This window comes from Patagioenas fasciata, chromosome 14 (assembly GCF_037038585.1).
Source record: "Patagioenas fasciata isolate bPatFas1 chromosome 14, bPatFas1.hap1, whole genome shotgun sequence".
NCBI lineage: Eukaryota > Metazoa > Chordata > Aves > Columbiformes > Columbidae > Patagioenas > Patagioenas fasciata.
In genome coordinates, this window is record NC_092533.1 from 4,954,364 (window position 1) to 4,962,917 (window position 8,554).

The following is an 8,554-nucleotide window of genomic DNA, read 5'->3' on the forward strand; positions in this document are numbered from 1 at the left end:
GGAGAGGGAGTCTGTGCATAATCCTGTTCTTTCAAGGTAAGTTTAGCTGGTTAAGTTGTTGGCTTTGAGCTGAAGGATCACATCCTTGTTTAGGTTGCTCACGTCTCCTCAGAGGAACCGGAGATTTTGCTTCTAATCAAGAGATAAGTTGTAATGAAACACGCTTCTTGGGGTTAGAATAACTCCTGTGGCAAACATTGGGTCAGTTTAGAGCGGATCTTTGTGGTTGCGTCCATTGAATCGTAGCCAAGGGTGCGTGGGCTTATGGAGCAGTTGTACTGAACTGATTGACCACCTCTGCCGTATGTTGTTCATCTTATGGATCAATATCTTCGGGATTAAAAAAGGTTGTATGGAGGTGGATGAGAACTTAGTCCTTTGAACCAAAATAAACAGCAGAAGAGGAAACCCAGAAAGATTCCTTCAGGCCGTGCTCCCTCAGCCTGTGCTGACGGAGCCTGTTCCATGGGTGGTTTGTCCCATTCTCTCCCTGCTACAGGACATGGATCAGAGGTAGCAGCGTAACAGAATACGGTTTACATCTTTAGATAAATATAAAATGGGGCTTGTTTGCTTAAAACAATCTTGAACTTGTTTAAAGTGTATATCACAAAATGTTTCCATCTCTGATATTTCAGGTATGAGCAAAATAATATATTAAAAATGGAAATTATCTTTCCGGGTGAAAACATCAATGAGCTGCTGTGTGAATGGTGACAGATCTACCATTTATTGGCTGCTGCCGAATAGAACTTGACTATAACCTAAATCATGCTGCTGTGCTTGTTGCTACAACTCTCTTCTCAATTTTTAAAGTCCGGCCCAGCATGGCTTTCCCCCTCTGCTCCTTGTCAGGAATCTGGAGTCCTTGCTCTCTCCCAGACTATTTGCAAGTTGTTACCTACATATTATTTTAAAATTAAAAACGAATTTTAAAAAAGTATTATCATGATATTGTCCAAAGCACATGAGGTTTGCAAACCCAGCACATGAGGTTTGCAAACCCAGCACATGAGGTTTGCAAACCCGGCCCATGAGCCCTGTGACCGTGGCCATTGCCGGCAGAGCTGGGTGAGCTTTTCACACCAGGCTGAAAAGCAGCAACTATCGTGCAAGTTTGGAGCCTGCAGGGAGTAAATAGCGAGAATTTGCTGTTTGTGTGGTCGTAAGATCTGAACTTTTACCACCTCTCCATTCTGTAGCTTCTTAACTTGGTAAGAGTTCAGTGAAATCCTTTGTAATGATGTCTCCACTTGGGAGGAGAAAGGGCCGTCAGAGTCCAACCCTGTGTGTATTCTTTATAAAATCATTCAAAAAATGCATCTTGATGTGTACAAAGGAGTCATAAATTCCAGCACAGGTGCAAGTTCAGTGATAACCAGAGCACCCACCGTGTTCTACAAAAGAAATTCCATCCGAAACAGCGAAACAAGGGTATTTATGGCAGCATCTGTTTCAGCTCCATCCGCCAGCTCAGAACTGTCTGACACAGCTTAGGGGAGGTGGGGGAGGGATTTATCAATGGGGTGTTTACATAATGCAGGCAGGCGTTGTGCGCTCAAGGTGATACCAGCCAGAACGGGATAACAAATACCTAAAGACACTTTTATTCTCAGAGGCCTTTGCTCCAGGACTCGCTTTACAAAATTGCCTCCACGTTCCTCTGTGCGTGACTGTAAACAGGTTTATAGCAGATGACATTTTATAGTACTATCACTTCCTTCTGATTGAGGCTTTGAATGGAGATGTGGTGGGGGGGGTAATTCTTTTTTGCCTTCCCCCCCCAGGTTTTATTCCAAGCTGTCGCTGATTAAAATTCCAAATTGTTTCATTGGGTTTGCACGTACATTGAAACTCTTCGTTTTAAGCGAAATATTTGACTGGCAAAAACTAGAAGTATAAATGTAAGAGCTGGAAACTAAATACTGAATATCTGTATACTAGTTGTATGCTTCCAATTATTCTCCTTTTTTCCCCAGACCGCTTGGATTTGGAGCCGACTTAACGATTTAAACGTTTCCATGGGGGTGCTGGGTGGTTCTTGCTGTGGTCGTGCTAAGCCCGGCCTTGGGGAGCTGCTGATGGAGCTCACAGGAAAGAAAGGAGAAAGGAGAAACCAGCAAGATGCAAAGACAACCGGGTGAGCCTGGTTAATGTTGTGAGACTGAAAGGACGGCCCGTGGAACGTGTAAGTCAATCTGTACAGCCTGTTCAATGAGCTGCTTACAGTTCAGCTGGGGTGCTGTGGAAATGTGCTTCTCCGTGTAAAACGACCTTTAAAAACGGCGATGTCTCTTTTTCGTTTTTTACGTGCTTCTGCATCCACTGTTCAGATAACAGGGCTAAGGCACAAATTCTGCAGAACACGGAAAATGAAGGAAGGTGCCTTTGCAGAGCTTGGATGTCTGCAGCTGGGGGTCCTGACACAGAGTCATCCACGCCTATGGGAGTTCTGCCGGTGTCCAGCACAGCGAAGGCTCAGCCTATCTCTGTTTCAAAACTGTTTTCACCCACATATCTACAGCTTTTTTTAATCATACCATAAGGTACTGATTCAGTAATTAACTGGTTCTTTAACAGAGCTACAATTACTTTGTTTCATGATAAGTGAAAAAAAAAAAAGGCATTCCAAGACAGAGCTACTTTCGACATCTGGGAAGCTCCTAACAGCTGGCTATCTAATGAATATGCATCTGCTTAAGAGGCTGTAGGCCATTAATAAACCAATAGATATAAAACAGAAACAATCTTTGTCAGCTCCAAATGAGATTGGATGCAATGTGCTGTGAAGTGTCACTGTCACATTGAATCGAGCCGGGGAGGTGGATACACAGCAAGGGCTGGAGAGAGCGGCCTGGGCCGGCCGGTTCTGCTGCATCTTCCCTATTTCTCCCGGTACCAGTTGTGTTTGCGGCACTGACGGCCTTTTGTTCACAATTCCAACAACTGGTCTGGTTTTGCTGACAGAGGAGGATGCGTTTTCTACACAAATGATCTGAGCGACGCAGGAGTTGGTCACGCGAATAAGTGACTGGGGAGAAGTTACAGGAAGGTGATAAAAATGCACCTATTTGACAGAGAGCTGGGGCTTTGTAAGGCACTGAGAACACCCCCTGTGCCATGTTGTACAACAGGGTTTTGTAGGGTGAAATAAACACTCTTAAAAACACTGACCTCATTTGACTGTATATATCTCTCTGACCCCCTAAGAGCTGTGTCAGCGCTTGTTCGAAGGTGCATAGCATCATGTGTTATCCAACCTGTAGCAATGTTTGGTATATTATATCTATATTACTCTGCACCTTGATTTCCTCTGGCAGCTCCCATGAAATGACGTGGATTTAGCATCATTTTAGGCATCCTTATCCCTTTTGCACAGCTGTTCAATCCAGCCCAGGTTAGTCTGGCCTGTTTTTCCCCTCAGTCACACTGAGCAGCAGCCCCTTGAAGCACAGAGAACTATTTTGATGAGAAATGTTAACTGCGTAGAATTTTCCTAAGAGATCTTATTTTCCTATTGATCTTTTTTCCTATTTGATCTTAAGTCACAGCGATGATAGAAGTTACTGTCAGCTGTTGAATCAGAGGTGAGGGTAGCTGGGATTTTTGGTTCTAGGGAACCAGAGCAGTGTCTTGTACCCCATCTGGGCTCTGCTTCAGAGCCAGACTTAGCCCGTATATGTTTTAGTTCCCAGCAAACTCTCTGTAAATTGAGATTTGTAATTGCTTTCTTTGCAACTCCGTTGTAAAGGGCGGTCTTACATCCAGCATAAAGATCACTGTAGCGTTAAGCTTTTTGCCCCCTGATTTACAGGTTTTAGTTATGAGAAAACGAGAACAGGATGAGTGCTGTGTAGTTACTGCAGATCTTTTCTAGCAGCTTCTAAAGAGAGGAAACTATTGCACTCTGTGTCATCACATTGATATAATTTAAGCCCAAATCTGTTAAAAAGATTAATTCCTAGAATAGTATTTTTCTTACCCTTAATTACTAAGTTTTAAAACATGAGATTATTCAAAGTCTTTTTCAGAGTCGTGGGGCGCACCCGTGACCAATTCAGCTTCTCAGGCTTCGGGTTTTACACCAAGGGCCGGTGCAAACTGGGGGGGCGAACCCCTGGGTGCCAGACGAGCCCGTCCAGGGCTGTTCCAGGGGCTCGTTCCCTGTTCCCGCTGCCCGTGGCTCAGGGCAGCACCGAGCGCTCGTCCCCTCCGCGCAGCCCCTGCCCTCCCTGGGCAGCGCTGCCTCCAGCCCAGCATCAGCAGGACTAAGATGTTACGGTTTTTATCTGTTTTCTGAGCCTGAAAAAGGAGCAGGCTGTAAAGCAGGGCTGTCCTTTTAAATACTTCAACTTTTCAAGGTCGTTTGCGAGCTTTTATCAATCAGGAAGCTAAATTCGTACAAAAAGCATCTATAATGAACCAAGCATATCTTGAACCTTATCCCTTCAGCTGAATATGAATTATCTGGGAAGGTGCTTCAGTGGCCACGTTTGCCGAGTTCAGCATCCCCGTGAACATTTCTAAAGTAAGCAGAGAAGCCACTACTATTGTGGTTTGGTATCTATCAGTTTCTTGTCTTTTTTCTGTAATTGATTGATTAATTATAGCATCTTAATGATCTATTTAAAATAAATAAACCATTTACACTATTTCAAAGGTATTTTGTGATGTTCAGCTGATATTAAAATAGCACCAGCCTTATGTGCTTTTTCAGCAAGTGACCTAATTAGTTAATAAAGTAATTGAATATTAAAAAGGATGTTGCAAGTGATTAAAATTTAAGAGCCTTCAGAACATTATTAAAGCTATAAATCATACATCACTGTTTTAATTTGCATAGCTACAGAATTACTAATGGTCCCACATGCATAAGCTACTTGGCAATTAGTCCTTTAACAAACTGTTGGTGATACTGTGAGGTTACCAAAATCTTTCCCCATTTTTGGTTTGCAAACAAAATCGAGGACGAGACAACACTAAAGGTTAAATTCCCAAAACCCAGGAAATGTGGTTCTTTCGGGTGTATCTCTGCCCTTGCCTCTCTTCACCCCTTGGTCCTCGTCCTTCTGGCCAGGGGACCAAATCCTCCCTACCTGGTGCTGGGACACTCTCCATTGTCTCATACATACAACTGTCACAGTGCCACATTCCTTCCCCATCACCTGGACCCCAGGTCCATCACAGCACCGGGGATTCAGCAGAAAGTGGGCTGGTGGCTGCTTGATCTTTTGTTGCCTTTGGGCTGTAGGAAAGAGCCAAACCTGCTGCATGTCACCTCGCGCTCCCTGCATTGGGGCTTGCAGGTCACAGGAATCTCAGGTATCTGCAAACAAAAAAGGGTTGGAAAAACATCATTGATGGGAGGTGGGAGGGTCGGCTGCCCATGGCCCGTGATCGAGACCTTGGGTCGGCTGCAGGCAGGAGAGGAGACAGGATGACAGTTTTCAACTTAATTAGAGACAAACTGCTTGGCCAGATGCGCTGCCCCAGGTCTCCTCTCTCACCAGCGGTGTCTGTGCGGTGATGGCTCTCGGCGCCACGGACGCGGTCCGGCTCTGCGGGGCACGCTCCGGTGCGCAGGCACAGAGCGCGTCTCTCTCTGGGCTTAGCACTTGCAGCCTGACAACAGAAACCACGGTGCTGTGGGCAAAGTGAATGACCTGGTGTGCGCCAGAGCGCAACCCTGACCCCGGCTGGAGCCGCCCAGAGCTGCCAAGAGGGAAAACAGCCGAGGTTACGGCCGTGGCCAAGCAGGCGGCACAACCTCCGAGAGCTCAGCAGCCTCTTCCCCCACAAAGCATCGCATCGCGCTGCTCCCTCCTCCCTGCCCAGCGCAGCCCTGGGTCCCCTCTGTCCCCAAGACTTGTTTGTTTGTGCCCATTCCAGGGAGAGACTCACAGCAAATTGGGGTGCCTGAGGAGTTCCTGGTTGTCCCCATTATTCCCCTGGGAGAGGGGGTCTCCTCTCTCTTTTGGCGCAGGGGCTGGGCCCAGCCTGGCTCTGGCTCCCCAGCTCGTCCTTCCCCCGCGCTGCCCGGCTCCGGCTCTTGCATAAGTTGGTACCTTCATCTTCTGCACCTCAAGTTCCTCCTTTAACAGAGCAAAAAAGCCATCACAGAACCATGTTTACATGCAAGACAAAGATGTCATTTCCACCCAGTCAGCAGAAGCCTTGACGTAGTTTTTGCTATTAAAGTGCATCAGCTGCTACGCTACAAGGAGCATTTCTTTTTTGCACTGCAAAAGAACTTTTCAGGAGCTTCCTTTGAAGCCTTATTGAGGTCAGGGCTGCAGCCTCTTGCAATCTTTCCGTATCAGCCTGCAGCGCTTTTTGAAAACCCTTACACTGGATATTGTGACAAACGCCAGCTCTTTGTTCATGAGTTTACACTTGGTAATAGATGTGAGGCTGGGGCAGAGGATGGCTCTCAGCAAGCGATTCACACTCTGCTGCACTAACATTTGCCATATCTTGAAGAGCTGGAAGAGAGCTCCATCATGTACTCTCAGAGCACATCACATTGTAGGGTTTACTCCACTGCATCACTGAGCATAAATGATACATGATTTCTGCCTGTGAATACGTGACGAGATACGGATACCCACGGAACACAAATCCCTGCCTGTTTTACAGCCTGGGCAGCATCTGCCAATGTTTGCTGCTTCCAGCTGTGTTCCGGTACCCAGCACCAAGCAGCACCCGCTCCTGCTGTCCTCCCGCGGCCATCGTTAGAGTCATCACCCCCACTGGCCATAGGACTCCTGCTCCTTTCACACCCAAACCGCACACCGCAGTTCCATGTGAGCGTGGCGCTGCCGCTCCTGCCGCCTGGCCCGGTCACCGTCGCCTCCCCAGCCAGGTCTTCAGATCTGCATCTGCGTCCCCTCTGACAAACCCAGGGATGTTTTGCCGACCTTGGTGTTCCCTTTGCAGAGAACACCCCTAAGCCAACACACAACGACAAATTTGGGGCCAGTTCCTGCCTCCACCTCCTGTTGTCAGCCCCTGCCCTGGACACGAGGGGTCTTTCCCAGGGATTTCAGCCAGGCAATCACAACTATTATTACAGGAGAACTTGTAAAAATTTTAGCCTATTGAGGTGGGAAGCCACGTCGTGCTGAGATCTAACAGGTAACTATTCACGTGAGGGCTGTGGCATCCAGGGCCTGACCTCAGCGCAGCAAAGCCCGGGATGCAGCGTCTGCTGAGCCCCCGCACTCCTGGGCTGGAGCTCAGTAACAGCTCCCTACGGATTTCTGGCTGCCCCGCTGTCACCTCCACCCGCTCCCAGAGACACGGGTGGGGCGGGGAGGACACGCAGTGAGGAGCGGGGCCACCCCTCCGCGTCCCAGCGGGGGAGCGCAGGCTCCCGGGGCGGCGTTTTCCGGGAGAGCGGCTGGGCCCGCCGGCCCTGCCCGCGGGGGTTTCCCTTCCACCTACCGCCACCTCGTGGGGAGCGCAGCACCAACAAGGCGGGGCCGGCAGCTTTTCGAGCTCCTCCCTATCAGGGCCAGGGAAGGGGCCTCCGGTTCACTGATTCATCCCGGTTCCTGCAGCACCGACGGGTTTTCCGCTCGGTTTTCCACTCCCGGGCTTGGGAAGAGTCCGCCTGGCATTTCCGTCACTCTGCTGCCCAAACCTGAAGGGAGGAGCCGGCCAACAGACCCTCAGGTGAAAAAAAGAGCAACCTGAAGGGCTGGAACGCATCGGGGATTCTTTGAAAAATGCTTTTTGGAGCCTTTAGTGCACGTGGAAGAGAGAAATCCACAGCCCCTGAAAATTTCTCCAGTCCTTTCCTGGAGAACAGGACCAGTGCATCTCGCCCCCCCCACGGAGCCCATCCGTCCCCTCCTGATGGGATCCCCATAGGGTGCACCAGACCTGGGTCCTCCCTCTGTTGTGGCCCTTGCAGAGCGACAGTCGCAAGAACAGGGTCTGTGTGGTTTGAAGCCACGTCCCAGAGGAGTCCAGACCACCAAAATCCAGCTTGAAAACCTCTGGGCAACTGGCACAGATCAGTCTTTACGCATACAGTCCAGATTTAAACTATAACCAGGATTGGAACCACTTACTCTCCTTTTAAAAAGGATCTGCATAAATTTTAGAATCCTGGAGCGATTTCTTTACAGTTCGATCTGTTAGCTTTTAGTGCTAGAGCTGGTTAGGTTACAGTTGGACTCAATGATCCCGAGGATCTCTTCCAACTGAGATGATTCCATGATTCTCCTCGCGCAGTGTCAGATGGGGCTGCTACGGGTACCCCGGCCCATCCTTACCTGTGCACCCCATTTCCTCAGCGTCAGGCAGGGACACGGGGTGAGCGACCTCACAGGCACAGCCGCCCCAGCGGGTTGTAACGGCACAACCAGCAGCTGGAGGGAAGGAACAACCGAGCTGGGGAACAGCGGAACCAAGAGGAGGAAATTCCATGTGATCCCGATCTCAAACACTTCGGCTGACCAGAGACCAGCAGAGACGACTGGCACACAAGAGAGATTTGAGGGTGACACTGGTGGCTATGATAAAAATAGCTGTTCTAAAACTTGTCAAA